Raw genomic sequence first — 19,384 nt, 5'->3', positions numbered from 1 at the left:
GACGACTGACTCACTGATGAGGAGGAGGACTTCTCTGAGGCTGCTGTTGCATTCTTTTCAAAGAATGGGGAAACATCTTCATTTCTTTGTTCTGTTTTGTTTTGTTTTACAGTGTTTAGACAATCATTTTAAAATGAGGTTAAACTTCCACCTCTAGTTTTGCACCTATGTCCTTTTTTCACTAAAAGATTCATAGAAATCAGTTTTAACCACCTCTATTAACATTTCGAAATGATTTAAAAACAAATGTTTTTGAGAAACTTTGGCACATCATAATCTGTGATTAATAGTGCAACATAATTCATCTGTGTGTGTATTTATGTTGAGTTGTAAGAGCTCAGATCAGGGAGGCCTACAGGCCATAAAAACAGACTGTTGATGATGATGAAAGGTTGATGCAGACTGAAATTTAACACTTTCTGCTCCTTCTCTGTCATGTTGCAGCAGCAACATTCATATTTCCTCACTTGTAAATGCGAATCTATCATTAGTATGAACTGCTGATCTTTTATTGTCTTTATACAGATTTATAAATCTAAATCTTATTCTTCAAGCAGGTATTGTTCTGTTGGTTTCATTTGGTTGAAGATGATTTTCCCTAGATTTTGTTCCCCATTTTTAATCTTTTCATTCAGCTTTACAGAGTACAAAAGAAAAGGTTAGGGAGGGGTTACTGTCTGGACATAAAGTACTTGGTAAAACAAACATGGTTTGGTGTTAAGTACCACTCTGATGACAGAAACAAAAGACAGTAACACACTACACTCATCCTTTATAACAAACACAACATATTGTTTTAAGGAATGAGCTGAAATATAGCACATATTTTTGATTTACAGAAATTTAAAATGAACTTATTTTAACAGAGACTGGATTGATGTGTTATAAATTGAACTCATTTTGGTCACAATGAACATATAAGAGAAAAAAGAAAAAAAACAACCATGAGGCGAATAAAACAGAAAACACTACTGAGAGAATTAAAACACTTACTATCTCTCAGAACAAAACATAAAAGAACAGCTCTGCTCTGCAAGGACACATATTTTCTGATGTTATGAATGAACAGTTGCTCTTAAATTCAAAGAGAAAAAAAAACATACATATTTTTTTATTTTAAATTTTAAAATGAACTGGGGGAAAAAAAACACATCGAGAACCTTTTGACTTTGTCTGAGAGGTGAGTGAGTTCAGATTTGTCCTCAGTTTAATAGATTTTCTTAGTGATACTATGATTGTTTGGTATTTAAAGGAATGATTTAAAGAAGTATTATAGTTTGGTATGCTGCTGCTTTTACAAAAACACTCAGTGGCATCATTGTGTTTAATTGGAACTTTAAAATGTAAAGAAAACAGCACATGAAGGCCTTTAAAAGAGGAAGTGTTTGTGTGGGCTGCTTGCTGTCTTGATTAACCTCACTTCTCTCTGCTGCCATTTTAATGTTGCTAATCTGCCAGCTGCTCAAACTGAAGCTCATATTTTCAGAAATAAATTAAATAACTTACCACAATAAGTTTTCAGAAACCCTTGGAAGTATGTAAACTTATGAACATCAAGAACATCTATGTATTAAAATGTGTTTGTGTTTCCTTCCCATCATCACATAAAGCAGAAAATGTCAGGCTATATCTCTATTTGTTGCTTTTTTGCTGTTTTTAGTGTGATATCAGGACTTGGAAATTATTCAGCTCATTCTGTTTTAAACATCTGACATTACATGGATAAATATGTGTCCTTGTAAGCTGCTGGTTAGCTGATAAACTTGTAAAATGATGTCAGAGTAAAACAGTTTCTTTGAGAAAGTGTTTGAAAGTGAAGATGAGTTTCAAAGTTCAGACTATAAGGGTAAATGCTTCATTTTTATCTCTTATTTCCCCTTACACAAAGCTTCTATCTGTATCTGTCTGATGGAGGGTATGTCATCAAAAGCAATGTAAACAAAATACTTTCATATCAAAATGTAAAATAGAGCAGCTGAAAGACAAAATTTTTAGTGTGAATTAAAAGCAAGAGAAATATCTTTGACTATCATTCAACAACTCCAACTCTCTAAAACAAAAAGACCTAAAAGACTTTTGGGGGAAAAGATGAAATTTAGAGGAACACACCTGCAGGAAAGTGACTATTCCAGGCATAGTTCAGAGAAAGGAGCAGAGAACAGGAGACCATTGTAAGACTAAGATTAAGATTTCTGACTGTGCAACATGTTAAAACCATAGTTATGAACCACAATATACTAACCTTCACCATAAAATTCTGTCAGAGACGTATAAGCTGCTTTAAACCTGTAGACTGAGATACTCTGCTGCTTCTTACAGTTCAGACACGAGGATGTGCTTTCCTGCTTTAATTCAACATGACCATTATTCTATCATTTACTGACAGTATAAACAATTTTTAACAACATAAATACAGCAGTAAATTACTTACACTACCAAATTGCTCAATTGTTTTATAATAGGAACATCTAATAAAATCGGTGCCTGTCAGAGTGAGTCTTTGGTCTTGGTATAAAGGAGGTATGAATCATTCACTGTATCTAAAATAAAAAAAACAATTAAATAACTTGGTTATGTGAACTCTGACACACTGTAGGCTGTGTTGTATACACGTCTAAGGGCTTTGAAATGCCAATTAAACACATTAAAATGAATTAAATGCTTAGCCTTCCTTGAAGGAATGCATATCACCCATCATTTTATGTAACTGATTTATGCACATTACCTCGTGCAATATGATGAGAACTGACACAATGTCTTAGTGCTCAGAGAATGTGTGGAGGATGACTATCAGCTACTACAACCCCAAACTATAGCTCAGTATTTGTAAAATTGACGCCGTTAAAGCCATTATTGCGTTTCCCAAGGTTAGTTGTCTATGGCTGCCATCTTGAATTGGGTTGACTCCTATAGTTGATCACTTGTTGATGTCAATCTGATGATTGCTTTCTAAAATCTCTTCAGTGGTTCATGAGAAATTATGGCATGCTGGCAATACTGATGAGGTAGAAACTTTGCATTTTACGATAAACTTGGAAAGAATTATTTGGTTTCCTAAGATTTTTTTAATACATAGTCTGATCAAAAACAACAACAACAGCAAAACAAAAACAAAAACAAGCAAACAAAAAACCCAATAAGTTCTTTGATTTTTTGTCTGATGAAACATCACAGTTACTTTGTTTTTAATTAATTGTTAATTTGTAAAGTTCTTTTTAATAATTTTGATATTCAAATTGCCACCACAGACACTGATTCTTTATTTTTCTTTGTAGTCTTCACCCACCTACTGTGCATTAGTCACTGATCAACCAAAAAAAAGACAAGATGAACAAAAGCCAAGCAGCAACTAAAGGCCATTGAACAGCAGGTTACCTCTCTCCTCGTCAGCCACCATGTCAGATAATTGTTGGTGACATTTTGCCTGTGTTGTCTTTCTTTTTTTTAACAAACTAGTCTCATGTTTTCCTTTCCTTTGTTTCTTTACAGACGGGGGCCACAATGCAGAAATGTCATCTTCTTTGCTGTCTGCTGAGAGTTTCAATATTTGACAAAATCACCTAATTACCACACAGTTTGCTCTGACAGTCCTCAACAATTTCCTGAGTGTAGCAAATATTTCTGAGGCCATGGCATGGGGAGGAAAGGTAAGATCGATAGATCAACCTGCCAGTAAGTAAGGGAAAGACTTTCAACTGTGGAGAGGATTTACTAACCTCCCCAAAACGCTGAAAGAACAAAAAACGACAGAAACATGGGCGTCTTCTGAAGCTTACAATCACAATTTTCTTTGACAAATTTGAGTTTTTACTCATTAAATCACAATTGAGATAAATTAAAGGCCTTTCATTTCTTGAAGGAATGTGTATTGCCCACCACTTTTCATTTCAGAGTAAAAAAAAAAACCACTTATGATGAAACAGGACAGAGTTAAAGCCTTTTCAGTCAAACCTTGTAAATGACAGTATATATGTGAGATCTCATGAGAGTGTTAGTGCTTAGAGTACAGGTATGTTGGGGATAACTATCTGCTACTACCACACCAAAGTTAGCTCAGCAACTGGATAACAATACAAAGCTGAATGACTATAATTCTTAGAGTTTTATTAAAATCTATTTATTCGTTTATTAGATGTTTTGCTAACAGACAGACAGGGTTGATGGCTAGAAATCATTTTTGTGCTTCCTAAAGTCAGCTGGCTGTGGCAGCCATCTTGAATTGATTTGACTCCAACAGTTAAACATTATTTTTATATATACACCTTTTAATTATCTTTCTGAAAGTTTCATTAAAATATGTTCAGTGGTTCATGAGATAATTTGTTAACAAATGGAGTGGTTCATGAGTTATTTGAGTATGTGTTGAGAATGTCTCTAAGCTATTTAAACACCAAATTTCAGCTCAATATCACTTGTATGATTAAGTTATTCCTAAAGCTGAATTTATCTGAAAATAGATGATCAATCAAATCCTGACTCAGTGTTTAAACAAATTACTTTTCAAAACATTTTTCACATTGAATCCAATATTTTAATATATTTTCATGTATTTTAGGTACGCTTACATCAAAAATGTATTTTACCTGATTGATTTAAATCCAATCCATTTTTACGGCGCAGCTCTCTGATGATGGACAACTGCCTTTAGAGGACGACATCAGTGTTGTTAAAAATAAAGCCATCCATTTTCTTCCACTGCTTCAGACCACAGTTGCTTATTGATTTAGACAAACTACACGACTGATGGTTTTTGTGAGTTTTATTTGGATCTCGGTGTCACAGACAAAGAGTCGCTTCGGTCACTGATTGATCACCGTGTACAGAAGGCGAAACCCTGTTTCTGTTGCCCAAACCCGACACATTTATTGATGGCAGCGAAGTGGATTTCAATGTCCTCTCAGTGGCTCTCAGATTTGTATTCTTTGATTGCATCACAGCTTCTTCGTTCCAGATGGCCAACAAACTGAAAAGCACACAAACAGAGGTAGCTTTCTCTGAATCCGGATGAAATGAGAGTTGTCTCTCCGTGGGCCAGTTTATCGCAGAACACACACGAAAAGGAAAATTGGAAAAACACTGATAATGACGCTGGACACTATAAGTCTCTGTGCAAACCAACTTGTTGCTGTTGCTTGTCAAAGAGAAAATATTTTCTTACAGTCCGTCTTGCAATGGCCACTTTAAATACAACAAATCCATATTAATTGAATTTAAAATTATATTAAACGTTGTTAAAGCCAAAGCATGTAAAATGACAATTTGCACTTATAGATCACTTGTTGCAGCCCCCCTTTTCCATTTAATTCCCACTTGTCTCATTTATGACCTGAGGAGTTAATTAACAGCAACAAATATTGATTAAAATGTCTTGCAGCATTTTATATCCAACTAAAAAGAGAATATTTAATTTGATGTTATTCTGCTTCGAGCAAAACTGTAGATTATTTAATTTTCATAGGTGATGTGAACACATGAATGGAATATATTGTGAAGCATTTTAGAAGCTGTCTCCCAAATAGGCATGAAAGCAGAGAAATAGGGAATTATATGTTATTTAAATGTCAAACTTTGGTGTAAAATATTAAAATCAACATATCATTTTGATAAGAACAACAATTATTAATTAGTGAATAAACACCATGTAAAAAAGGTCATTGTTACCCTTCTGAGTCATTGAAAAATATAATTTCTAAGGGTAAAAATAACAAGTCTGGAGTGTATTATATAATTCAGTTCACTTTAAACACAGCCAACACAAAAAATGTCTACAATTTTGCAGATATTGAGCTAAAACTTGGTGTTTTGGTTGCTGAGCAACTTCTCCAACACATACTTTGAGGGCAACACATTACACAACATGTTTCCAAAAAACCTTGGCACTGACCGTTGGAGTCAGTCATGTTAGTCTGTTAGCAAAATATCTCGTAAACCGCTGGGCATATTCTAATTAAACTCAAAAAATATTTATTGGCTATACATCTACAACTGATTAACTTTTGGAGCCATGGCACCACAGCTAAGTAAACGTAGTTTACACCAAATGGCTGTACTTTAGTAAATTTCACATAGTGAGATAAAATTTGGTGTCAGAAGCTGCCAGTTATTCACAACAGATTCTCCAAGCACTAACAGATCACATGAGATAGTGCAATAACACTGTAATTTCCCAACATAAACTGATCTTAGTCTAAAACTCAGGCATGATAGGGGATGGGTGACAAACCTTTTTTTTTTTTTTTTAAGAATGCTAGACAGTTATTTTGGAAATATTTTTACAAACTTTTTTTTATGTTGTTGTTTCTGATGGATTGTGTTTTCTCTTTACTCCACTACGGCTACAGATACATCTTTGAATTCTAAATTACCTTTATCCTGAAATGCTTTCATAAGCATTCATTGTTTGAATTTCTGTTTCGTTTTAGCTTAAAAAAAACTTTATTTAATTAAATTAATATTTATTTGGCCATTGTCCAGAACTGATTTGGAGACCCTTTCATCAGAATAACAAAATTAAAAGAAAACAGTAGCTGCTCTTCATTTTCTTTGTTCTTATTCTTTTATCCTAATCTTACCATCTCTTCATCAGATAATGCAGAGACGATCTGCTCCAGTAATTCATTGTTTAGTGATAGTGCTCAGGCTTGTGGTTCATCACGTCTTTTACTCTCTACCTGTCGACATAAACAGAAGAAGAACGCAGCGTTATGAACAGGTGGTGTTGAATAATAACTACGGCTGCGAGGTTTGAAGTGATTTTTATTATTCTGCACAGATCTGCCCACAGTCAACCTTCCAAAATGCTGAGCGTGCTATCTGGTGTGATCCAGGTGAGAGATGAGCAGAGCACCAATGTGTCATGAGTTGTTTAAAGGCATCTGATACAGACTTCACTTCAGCACACGCTTCCCTCAGTGATCATTTTTTGAGTTTTCTGAGGAGCGTTACAGGTCATGAAACACCACAACATTATGAGTTTTCCCACTGCAGGAGGAGGAAGCTCTGCTCATACCGAAAATCTTGCTGTAAAAAAAAAAAAAAAAATGAGAACAAGTACCAGTTCTAAAAATAACCAGCTTTCAGGGTGCACCACTAATACAGAAATCCATCAAACTCACAAAACTGTAGCATCAGGGGCGCCAGAATAACCTATATAATCTGATTATGCAGAGGTCATGTCCTTGAACACCTCACCCTTTTTTGCAAAATTAGAAAGTAGCATTTCTAGAAGGAATGCATATCCCCCAACAATTTTCATGCCAGACTTTAATAAAAGGAACATCTTATGTTAAGAAGTGTAAAAATAGCCATTTTGGTCAAACCTTAAAAATAACATTACATGCTATCTTCTGCAATACTGAAATATTTTACATGATGGATGATTTGTTAGTCCTTGGAATATGAATTTTGAAGATCTGTCAGCTACTACAATACCAGATTTTATCTCAGTATCTGTAAGACTCACTAAGATAAAGCAAGTTTTGTGTAGGCTAAGGTTGATTATCTGTGGCAGCCATTTTGAGTTGGGTCAACAACCAAACGTTATTCAGTTGTAAATGCACAGGCAATAATTAATTTCTGGAAGTTTCACTGAAATTGATTCAGTGATATATGAGATATGTTGCTAACAGACATACAAGGTTGACTACGACCATCAGTTAATGCAAAACACTGTGCTGCCCTCAAAGTGCTTGTTGGGGACAGTGCTTTCTTACAGCTGCATTAAATTTTAGCTCAATATCTGTAAAAATGACTGAGTTGCAGCATTTTTTTATTTTTAATCAATTGGCTGTGGCAGCCATCTTAAACTGGGATGGCTCCAAAACTTGATCAGCTGGGGATGTACACCTAATGATTACTTTCCACAAGTTTCATTAAAATCTGTCCAGTGGTTTATGAGCTGTTTTGGTAACAAACACACACAAACATGAGCAAAACCATTATTGTTCACCTTTGCCCTTTGCTGGCAGGTAATAATAAACTTAAAGGTAACACTATACCTAATATTTACTGTGTCAAATAATATCATGAAAGCTGAGCTTTAAAGTCAAACAGTGTCCCAGTTTAATTTAAAGTTTGATTTGACGTCATAGTTTTATCCATCTTGTGTAAAAAAAAGTAAAAAAAACATTATTTGGTATGATTTCAGCAAACACCACTGTTTAATTTGGGAATCCGTATGGACTGGCAAGGCACTCAACCATATCCATTATTGAAGTGAGAGGGAGAATTTTTAGAGCACTCAGAGTTTCTGCTGTATTCATAATTTATATTTAAATCCTTCCTGGTCCCCACTACATATTCAGATCTCATTTGCTGTCATTCGTGCAGACTCACCACCTTTATCCTCCAGGAATCTAGTCTCAATTAAACTTCTTATTGGGATTTGGGGGAGGATTTGAAAGAAAGAAAGATTGGCAGGGACCATGAAAAACAGGTAGCAGAAACAATATGAGCAGTCTAAAACAGACAGGGGGATAATTTGATGCTACTGCTTTTGCTGTCATTGGGATCACACTGTGTTCATAAAAAAATCACCCCCTCCCCCCACTCTTAAAAAGCCCCATATGTTTATGAGAGCTTTGGAAAATACACAACCCCATGTGAACAGAGAGCTGAAAGGATCACTGAACATTTCAACAACTTTTAATAAAGTGGATGCTGTCAAAAGACAAAGCAGCGTTGAGTTGCATGTGTAGTTTTTTTCTGGTAACAAGTCTGTATCTGCACACCAGTCCTACAGTGCTCAAACAAATGTACAGCCTGTCGGTTGGAAAGACAGTGAAGCCACAATTTGTAGGAGAATAAAAACGACAGGAGGAAGGAGATCTTCCATCATCAATTGACTTCAGTTGCATTAATCCCACACTGGAGGAGTTTCAGAATACTGGATGCATCAGGAAAAACAGAAGAGGATTTTTCTAACTGTAACCATAAAATATAAAACATAAGCATTGTTTCCACCTTTGTGCTTGGTTTGCTAACACAGGTCCTCTTACTTTTGGGATGGCTTGGCAGTGTGCCAAGGTCTCCTTGGGCAAGACACTGCCTACCAATGTACATGTATAAGGTGTATGAGTGAGAATATAAAAAGTGCTGCATCTAGTGTGTGAAAAACAGACAGTATTAATAGAAAGCACTGTACGAGTGTGAGTGAATGGGTGAACGAGAAACTCTGTTTTGTACAACCTGGGGATGATTAAAAAGGTCTTATTTATAGAAAGAGTGCACTGTGTACTATTTATTTCGATGGCTGAACAACAGGAGAGTGTGGTCAATGATTAAATAAACAAATAACAGCAAAACATAAACTACAAGTGTAAACTGGAAGAAAACGTTTGTCTTTCAGTAAATTTTGAAGATAGATAGATAGATAGATAGATAGATAGATAGATAGATAGATAGATAGATAGATAGATAGATAGATAGATAGATAGATAGATAGATAGATAGATAGTTTTATAATCACTGCACATGTTCACTTAAACAACAGTATTAAATTGCTACAGCTGTAGGTGCAAAACAACAAATACAACAATCAAACAGCAAACAATAAAAGGTCAATAAATAGAGACATAAAAACATTTGATGTAAGATTTAAAAGATTACAATGAGTACATTCTTGTGTAATTGTACTAATAAAATAGAGGCAGCTCAGTGGTTCTTGTGTGCAATAACTGTCCTGACAGCCGGGGGGAAAGGAGCTGTGTTTTAGTCTGCTGGTTTTGCTTTTTATGCTCTGGTACCTTTTGCCAGAAGGCAGCAGGCTGAGAAGGGATTTTTTTTTTTTTTAATCCTAAAACTAAATTGTCTATTAGCACGTAAGATAGGACGCTAAGTAAAAATATTCCCCTTTCAAAAATCTAATATTAAAGTTTAGGGTGACACTGAAACACAAGCCATCGAGCTGAAAAAAAACAACATTTATTTAAGACTATTTTTTTACACACACACACTTATATATTCCGTATGGCAGAACATCTGCCATTTACTACTTACTAGCTGATATTATTCACAACCAAAATTGTCTATAGACCCATTTTATTGGAGCACAAACCCTAGAACTGATCAGCCACACCCCACTTAAATATCACATAGACCTTTTTCATAACAAGCTGGTATTATGAAATAAATTCAAACAATACCAGCTTGTTAAATTCAAACCACCAGCTGAGCTGACCACAAACAGTGTCAAGTAAGTGCAAGTAATCCAATACAAAATTATCTAAACTGACAATAACTCTATACATTTCTGACATCCAAATACGATTTATCCGTCTGATTGTGCCATCAGCTGGAGCATGCCTGACCTTTCACATTTCTGTGAATAATGCACTCCACACCCATCTGCAGTGGCTTTTTCTTTCAAACAGAAACTAGTGAAGCGAACAAGAAAGAAGTCCTACATGATCCTCAGCCTGAGCACACTTGATGTCATAATGTACAGATGAAAATACAGTTCCCTATCCCCTATCTCAGTCAAGCTGAACACATCCCGTTTGAACTAAGAGGATCAGGATGATGGAGCTGACACATCCAGAGAGTGCAGGCTGGAATGTGACTCCACTGAAGCTTGAATTTCTTTCCCCCCACACTTTCAGTGTAAGTCTGCTTTTGAAGTGAGTTGAAAGAAGTTAAATCCAATGATGACTGGCTGCACTTCTTCATCTGTGACTTTTTGAATGTAGCCTACCTAATGAGGATGCCTGGGTTTCACTTTTTCCTCCAAAAATAATCTGTGATTAAAAACCTGATTTCCATTTAGACAGAAGTCTGTTTCACACTGGGTAAAGGGTTAATCCAGTGCATAGCTTTAGAAGCAACAGGAACAAAGGGATCATGCTCATAATTTTCATTCGGAATTAATGATTCGACCTGTTGGCTCATCCCTGAACACAGATAAAATGAATGATCTTACAGAGCAAACAAAAGAGCAAAGATATGACTCCGTTTTGAAGAGACAACAAAGCTAATTACACGCTTATAAGCTATCTAATGAGGATGAGAATGTTAGCCTGGTGTTTATCACATCACACTTGTTTTAACTTTTAATTTCAATGCAAATTTAAGTTCATGCAACCGTGTTCTGGCCTACTTCTCTGTTTGTATTACAAATACCTTTTAATCTTGCATCATTGCACCTCCTTCTGTAACCTCCAACATTTTTAGTAGCTTTCAGTCCCACAAAATAAAAGAACTTGTTGTGACCGCGTCTGAATTAGTTTCTCTTGACTTTACTCTCAATGTGACAATGGAATTAATAGTTTTTACTATTAGCAGAGACTCTGAGAATGCTGTGACATAGGACACACACATTAAAACCACACACTACCAAGTCAGAAAGTCACTAAGGCCCTAGTTTCCTTGACAACTGAAGAGTTGCTTAAAACGCTTATCTTCTTGTTGTGACAGCTGGACAGATACCTACAGTTTACTGCTCACCATGGAGCCAGAGAAAGAACGAAAATAAGCAGAACTCTCGAGTTGTGTTCTTAACTTTAGTTGAAAGCCTTAAATAGTTGCAGGACTTATGAATTCTTGATGTGCTAAAAGAAAAGTTTACATTTTTAATTCCCCTTGTGTTTTACATGCTTTCATGCGGATATTCCTGATAATACCTTCACTCGCCTATTAGAAGTGCTACTTGAATCATTATCCTCAACCAGCCATGTTAAAGTTTGGATGAGAGAAATGGGTATGTTGATACATTTAATATTACATTAACCTTTAAAGTTAGCTCCTCCAAGTCCAAAGTTTTGGTTCTGTTTTAGTGAATCGCTCCCTGTGGGTCAGGAGTGAGTCTTTGCCTCAAGCGGAGGAGTTCAGGTATCTGGGAGTCTTATACATGAGTGACTGTAGGATGGAGCAGGAGGTGGATTGAAATATTGGAGCCTTGTCCGCCGTAATGAGTGTGTTGTTTGGTCTTTCATTGTGAAGAAAGAGTTGAGTCGAAAGACAAAGCTCGCGATTTACTGTTCCACCCCTCAATAATTTCCAAATCTCACTAGTTAAATCTCAATTGAAACCTCAATATTATCATTACTTGTGTTTTAATGCTGTATTGGCCATGACTCTATGCTGGCCCAGTGTGACATATTTAAAGAGGCTGGTTCCACAAAAGGGAGCAGTCACTGGAGGTGTTTGTGGATTACATTGCTTGGGTTTTGTTTGAGTGTTGTTCCTGTCAAGATTTCTGCCTCCACAGCCTTTATTTAGAGAGTAACTGACACTTTCACATTAGGCTTTTGAGAGGAAAAATGTGCAAAACTCTTCCTTGACTGCACATGGTTTTGGAGCTGACAACAGACCCAAATTAAAGGTGTCAGTCTACACGTCTGCCTCTTATCAACTTGTAATGCAACGTGTTTTTCAGTGACTGGAATGTTTCGTGTCCAAGATTTTTATAGAACTCAGATGTTTCTCATTCAGGATCAGAGGTGTTTATTAATGCCTGCTGCTGAAGGTGAGAGGCAAAGCTGGGTTTGTTTGTGTCTGTTTGCGTGTGTGTTTGTTTGTCTGTTGTGTTCATAAAATATTTGATGAACCAGTGGACAGGTTATAATAAAACTCTCAGAAAGTAATAAGTGAGGGTACATCTACAAGTGATTAACTTTTGTAGTCAACACAATGTAAGATAGCCTCTACAACACATTGTGCAATAGTTCTGCTTAAATCTTTGGTGTTAACTATTAGCGTCAACCTTGTCTGTCTGTTAGCAAAATATCTCATGAACCACTAGACAGATTTTAATGAAACTTCCAGAAAGTAATCATTTGATGCATATCTACAACTTATTAACTTTTGAATTCTAGATGGCCACCACAGAAAAAGCTATAACTAAGTAAACTGTATAGATATTTAGCTGAATTTGGTGCTTTAGTAACTGAAAGTCATTATCCAGTGCAAGATCTCACACTGACTAGAATGGCTATACTTCAAGTCCCTTCTCATTATAAGATGATCTTTGTTTAAATCTTTGGCATGAAAAGTGGCAGGAATGCATAGACTTTAATTTTCCAAATAGATTTTTCTCTAAGGCCAACAACACATGCTGCTCTTCATTTGGGATGTATGAGGACACAAAAGAAAAGCAGAGAAGTAAAAAAAAAAAAGAAAAAAAAGTTTTGGTAAGCCGAGTGCAGAAACAGAACCACAGACAGTGTGAAAGTCTCTGGTTCTAATGTTAGGCCTGAGCATGTACCCTCACTCTGAGTGTGCTCTGATTAAAGAATGATTTATAGGCCTTCTGGAGAGTCCTCTCAGCAATCCGTCTCCTCAATGAGATTTTTTTTTTTCTCTTTTGAGAGGTTTGGTAAATCAAGCCATCTTTGAGAGGATCTCATGTGGACAATGTCAATGTGTTGTTGAGAGGGAGTCATTAAATGCTATAATCATGAAAACATGGTGGAGGAGGGGGGCTCACAGGTGCACACAGACACCTATTTATCACATGCAGTGTTGGTTCTGACTTATTCATTAAAATAAATCAACCTATGGATACATGTACGCATTTATCACTACAACAGATGGGTCATTAGAAAGATTTTAGTCTCTTTGCCCTGGAACTCATTATGTTAAAAAAATAGATTTGTTTAGTAATAAATTAATTTAAACACTAAATGCATTCACTTTTATCTGAACAATAATGAATTTTACCTGCATCCCATTGGGCTTAGAGGTGCGAGTTCAAATGTCAGAGTATAACCAAAGTTTTGGTAAAATGAGCACCAATAAATCCGTTCATCCATTTTCTTTACTCGCTTCGCCTGTTTGGGTTGCAAGGATCTGGGAGAGGGGGAGTGGGGTGTGTGTGTGTGTGTGTGTGTGTGTGTGTGTGGGGGTGTACACCCTGGACAGGTTGTAAGTGCATCACAACTAATAGGTTGATATGCTAAAGATGCACTCTTTTATTGTCTGAGATGGGCATTTTAGTTTTGATGTAAAATAAGCTGGTAGCCATGATGTGAAGTCACTGCATTGTCCTTTGACGCTCCCAGTAATCATTACAAAAATCAACCAAAGCTTAAATCCTATTTATCAGATTCATCAGTGTGCCGTTTGACACAATGAATAGACTTTTATTTCCATATTATCTCCAGAAATGACAGTTCATCTTGTTTCTGTTACAAATTCATATTTCAGATCCTTTGCCTTCCGATTGTTCTGTATTAAAATTTGTATTAGTGACTCTTATTAGGCAAAGCACACACCCACTCTGTGTGATGTTCCCCAATTATCTCTTCCTGTTTACCCAATTAGATTAATTAGAATGCATTGTATTTACATCACCCAGGATGAATAAGCCATTGAGCTAAAGCCATTAAGCTTATGTGAAAATAATTAACCCACAAACTGGTGCTGTTGTTTCCACAGTGTGGCAACTTTCAGGAACAGAATGTTACAAGCTTATTTCCAAGCAAACATTGTTTGTGTTTGTTGCAAACTTAAAGTAACTTCAATCTCAGTGCTGTAAATCACAAGCAAAATAAAAAAGTAAAATCACCAGACAACAGTGTGATAATACCAAAAATATTAAAGAGATGAGAGAAAAATTTCACTTTTTTACTTTTTGACTCAAGGTAAAAAGGCTTGTCAAGGTCAAGATTGAGATACATTTTCTTTTCACAATTTCCATCTATTTTTTGTTTTCTTTTCATAATAAAGAGTCATTAATTTTCCAAAATGTCAACCAGATAATGTAAGTTTTTTTTCTTCTTTTTTTGCTTGTGAATAAACACAAAGTTAATTTTATTTTATTTATTTATTTTTTTAATATTTAGAAGGCTAGTGCAGGTTTGGATACATTTACTACATTAAATAAAGTAAAGACTGATGTTCATAGTTCCCCCAAACAAAGGTTTAGTCTTATTTTTATGTCTTCGATCTTCTTGCTCCTTCCCCTTCTGTCTCTGGGAAGCACTGGGTTGGAACTGATTTCAGGTTTTAGAGTTCATTTTGACCCAGCTTCAGTCCAGTTTAAACACTTTTATTGATTTACCTGCACTTTTCCCCTGGATCACTAACTTCCAGCAAACACACAAAAACAGGTGAAGTGACATTTTTTTCACACATCCTCATGTCTTCACTGCAGAACCATAAAATTACTTCATATATCAGTTTATATAATAATTTGACTCCAATGTTAGCAGAGAAGCACAGAACAGGTAAATATAATAGTCAAAAATTTAAAACATGAAGGAACATGAATTTCCGAGTTTCTATGGAGCAGATAAACCATGTGATATAAAAGAAAAATACTCATTTGAACATCCTTTAGAATGAGAGCAAATGTCATTTTTTATATATATATAACTTTCAATCATCAGTTCTACAAACAGAAAGGGACTGAATGGTTTTAATCAGAACAGAAAAGAGCATCATTACAGGAGTGTTGCTAAAATGAAACTTTCTGTCCTTCAAAAAAAAAAATAAAAAAATCATAAGCCAAAGTCTTTAATCCAGTCAATAACAACGTAAACAAAGCGAGCAAAGGCTTGCCTATGCACTTTACTGTATATATTCAAATTTGCCCTTTAACAATGTAGACCACTTGTGACGCTAACCTGCCTGAATAACAGTGATTAAACTGGGCAAGCGGCCTGCTCATCATTATGGCACAAGGAGAGGGCAGTCAGGAGTACTCAAAGGTGCTTAATAGTCACAGAAGACGATACTTTTCTCTGCTGATTAGCTTACGCAGTGCAGAAGATCACGGGTGACGTCTTCCTGTGGATGACAGGCGCAACATTTTAAGATGTGGCTGTGCTGGCTCAATAAATGTTGCGGCAAGCACCATAATTCAGTGTTTTAGGCTCAATTTCCTTGTCACTTCTTCCATCTGAAGTGAAAACATCTTATCATTAACAGTCATGCAAAATGAAGTGAACAGCCTTGGAAAAGCTGCGATGGCAGCTCTCAGGATGCCCAGTAGGAAAATAAAATTGGCCACACTTGTGCCTCGGTGGCTCATTTCTGTGCGATTAAACAGGTTGGTGGACGTGCCAACAGTATGTGCAGAATGGGTAAGAAGTTTATCTGTAGAGAGTGAGTGTAGCTCCCCAAAATTGTGCCATCTTCTGGGGAAACGTGACAATTATAATATTAAAGCTGTCTCCACCAGTGACCTTTTTGCATTTACTCTGTCTGCTATTACACTCAATCAAGAAAGGTCAGCGGTGGACGTGGGCCCCATGCAAAACTTCTGTTTTTATATTGTGTTGGCTGTTTAGAGAGTTGGATTACACCCCTGCAGCAAATAAATACAAACATTTTTCTCTTCATTTGCATTTGAATTTAACACATGTGAGTCCTGCATTTAAAACACATGACATATAATTACAAACTTACCAAATGACAAAGTCCAAAATGCATGTAAGTTTAATAAACTAAAGTAAAAATGACAATTAAAAAGCTTTTTGTTTAAATCCAAATGATTGTTTTTGCAAAATAGATATTTAAATATCACATTTGTCCATTAGACTGAGTCAAAGAATATTTTTTAATTTTATTCTTTCCCCAAGTTTTTGTTCAGCAGCTCTAAAGTTTAAATTTGACATTAAACTAAGAATTTCTGTTATTCCTGTAAGTCCTCTTTCTTTCACATTGCTTGTTTTTTTTTCTTTTTGCAGTCATCATGAAGAACAACTCAAGCTTATGCATCACTTTCAGTCATTTATTATTATTATTATTATTATTATTATTATTATTATTATTATTATTATTATTATTATTACCTAAAAACAAATGCGGCACCTACTGACTTAACATTGAATTGTCACATCAGTGTGAGGAGGGAGTCATCTAGTGGCCAAATTATGAACTTCTCATTGGGGCTTTTTTTTTATTTTATTATTTTTTTTTTTTATACAGAATAACAGAGTAAATGTTATCATCTCATTCGGTTTGCTCTATTGTAGTGACTGTAAAGTTGAACAGCGAGTAAAAAAATATAAAAAAAGTAAAAAAAAACTATAAATGACACTACTTATATAACATATCTGGACATTAAAATGATGAGATTGCACCGATCCACAGACAAATCATTTTCCAAATGCCTTTCATGGAAATACTGTGTATAGTTGATATTGTTGATATTTTTGTGACATGAAATGAACAAGTGACATGTCTATCTGGACTCCACTGTTCACGTGTTAACTGCTATATTAATCACCGAACCCTGACCCCACCCTACACCAATTTAGAATTTATTCAATATTCTTGATATTAAGTGTCATTTTTGCTCACTAATTTGTGACTACACTGAACTGGTTGCACATTGGCCACACTAGCTTAACATCTTGGTGCACTAGTTTCACAAACATTTACTAGTATTTTTTTGCCATCTTGGGGCACTTTTACCCAACTAGCTGTAGCAGAAGTCATATTAATCAGCCAAAGTGCTGCACTAACAGCCCAATAATTCCAACGAGTTGGCTTTTAACATAATAGTGAACCACTGAACCAAACTAGTTGATGACTATGACTTGTGTAGGTTAACTAGTAAGCATAAAAAAATAATTTTGTTATTTAGTCACCACAAATTACACCAACTAGTTGACTTGGAAATTAGGTTTTTATCCTTACCTATTAACTAGTAGAGTTTTAAAATGTCAACTAGTGCACACATTTGACCCCATCTGTTGACAAGGAGGTATAATTTGTGTTGACTAGTTAATATGTAGGGGTTTCTAACACTTAGTAGTTAACTTGTAGTCACACTTATTATATATTCATTAATAAATTAGCTATTTTTAAGTTTTAATAAGTTTACTTGTTGAAACGTGAGAAGAATAAATTTAAAACCTGAGTGGTGGGGAGTGTAACAAACATGTTCTTTATTTTTTATGACTCAAGTTTATCGAATGATTTTCTGGCTTCTTGTTGGAGAGCATCATGAATCTATAACTCTTTGATGAATATTGCATCCCAGAGTCTAAATCTGATTTCTGGCCAAGGCAGCAAACCTGCTTCACATTCAGTCATTCGGCTCAGTGTTATCACAACGCTGTATGCACCGTAAGAGTTCTTGAGTAAATACTTTACCACAACTAAAAAGAAAGAAATAAAGAAAGAAGAAAAAAGAAAATCGTCTTTGAACATTTGGACCTGGCACATCGATTCTCTTATGAGAATAAATGTTGTTAGTGAGCGAAGCTGTCTGTGAGTGGAGCACTCACTGACCGTGTAGACAGAAACAGTTAGATTTTGATTCATCATTTCCTGTGGGTGAAGAACTGTCCACTGCCAAACACAGAGCTTCATTATAATAAAACGAGTGGATCTATTGGTCTCAGTGGGGGAGAGCCATCTGTGATAAAGTGCTTCTGTAAAACTTTCCACACAATCAAATACACACTAGAAAAATGATATTTAATGCTCATAAAATTATTCAGCTTGAATTAAAAAGGCAATAACAGTAAAGATATACATTCTAATAAAATGATATGAATCGATAAAAATATTGTTTGAGAAGTTTGAATCAGAAGCAAGTTTCGATTTATGGAATAAAATCTTAACTGCTCGATCACTTCACAGTGGATTAAATCTTTTACTTGTGATATTAAAGTTGTGACTAAAACAACTGAGCTGAGCTTCCATCGCATGGCCAAGACTGACCAAAGTGACAAATCATCAACAACCACCAGTACATTAACATTTTTTGTAAAATACGCATGTATCGAATACTTTATCAGGTTTTAAAACTATTTACCTTTTTATTACAGCTCATTATTGGGCCAAAACCTTGTATTTCCATTTTCATCTGTTTCCTGTTTTTGCATAAATTTGCCCTTTAGGTCACCCTTCACACCTGTCTGTGGTTTTATGGATGGCTAACTCATGGAAAGTGTCACACAAAGCTTGTGACCTTGTGACCACACAATTTAAATAACCAAAAAGAAAGACTTTCTTTCAGTCCCTGAAAAGTTATGTTTTTAGAAATACAAGGGTCTTGCCCAACATCAGTAGTTTATTTTGCACATCAGTAATAATAATCATAAGTAAAAAAACTAATTTTACTTCAATACACAAAAATGAACTAGTTTTAATAAATAAATTAAAATCCATTCAAATTTATAAAAAACTGACTGCATACATTTTTATTTTATCAATTTTGGTATGGAAAACTTTTTCCTAAAGTGTGAAATATTCAGTAATAATCTTGATAGGGAAAATATTTATTTTTTTAAATTTTTATTCTTTTACCACAACAGCAACCAAGCTGTTATATATGAACACACAGGCATACAGCAACACCAGCAAACTACAAGAAGAGAAGTAAAAAAGAAAAGTTTATCGACAAGTTGTTTTCACATGACAGTCCCTCATTCTCCTGATTCTGATTACAGCTTTTTCATTAGTTTGCAAGAGTCTTCAGTAAGAAACAGTA

The sequence above is a fragment of the Kryptolebias marmoratus genome, linkage group LG12, assembly GCF_001649575.2.
Source record: "Kryptolebias marmoratus isolate JLee-2015 linkage group LG12, ASM164957v2, whole genome shotgun sequence".
NCBI lineage: Eukaryota > Metazoa > Chordata > Actinopteri > Cyprinodontiformes > Rivulidae > Kryptolebias > Kryptolebias marmoratus.
Note: the sequence above shows the minus strand (reverse complement) of the source record.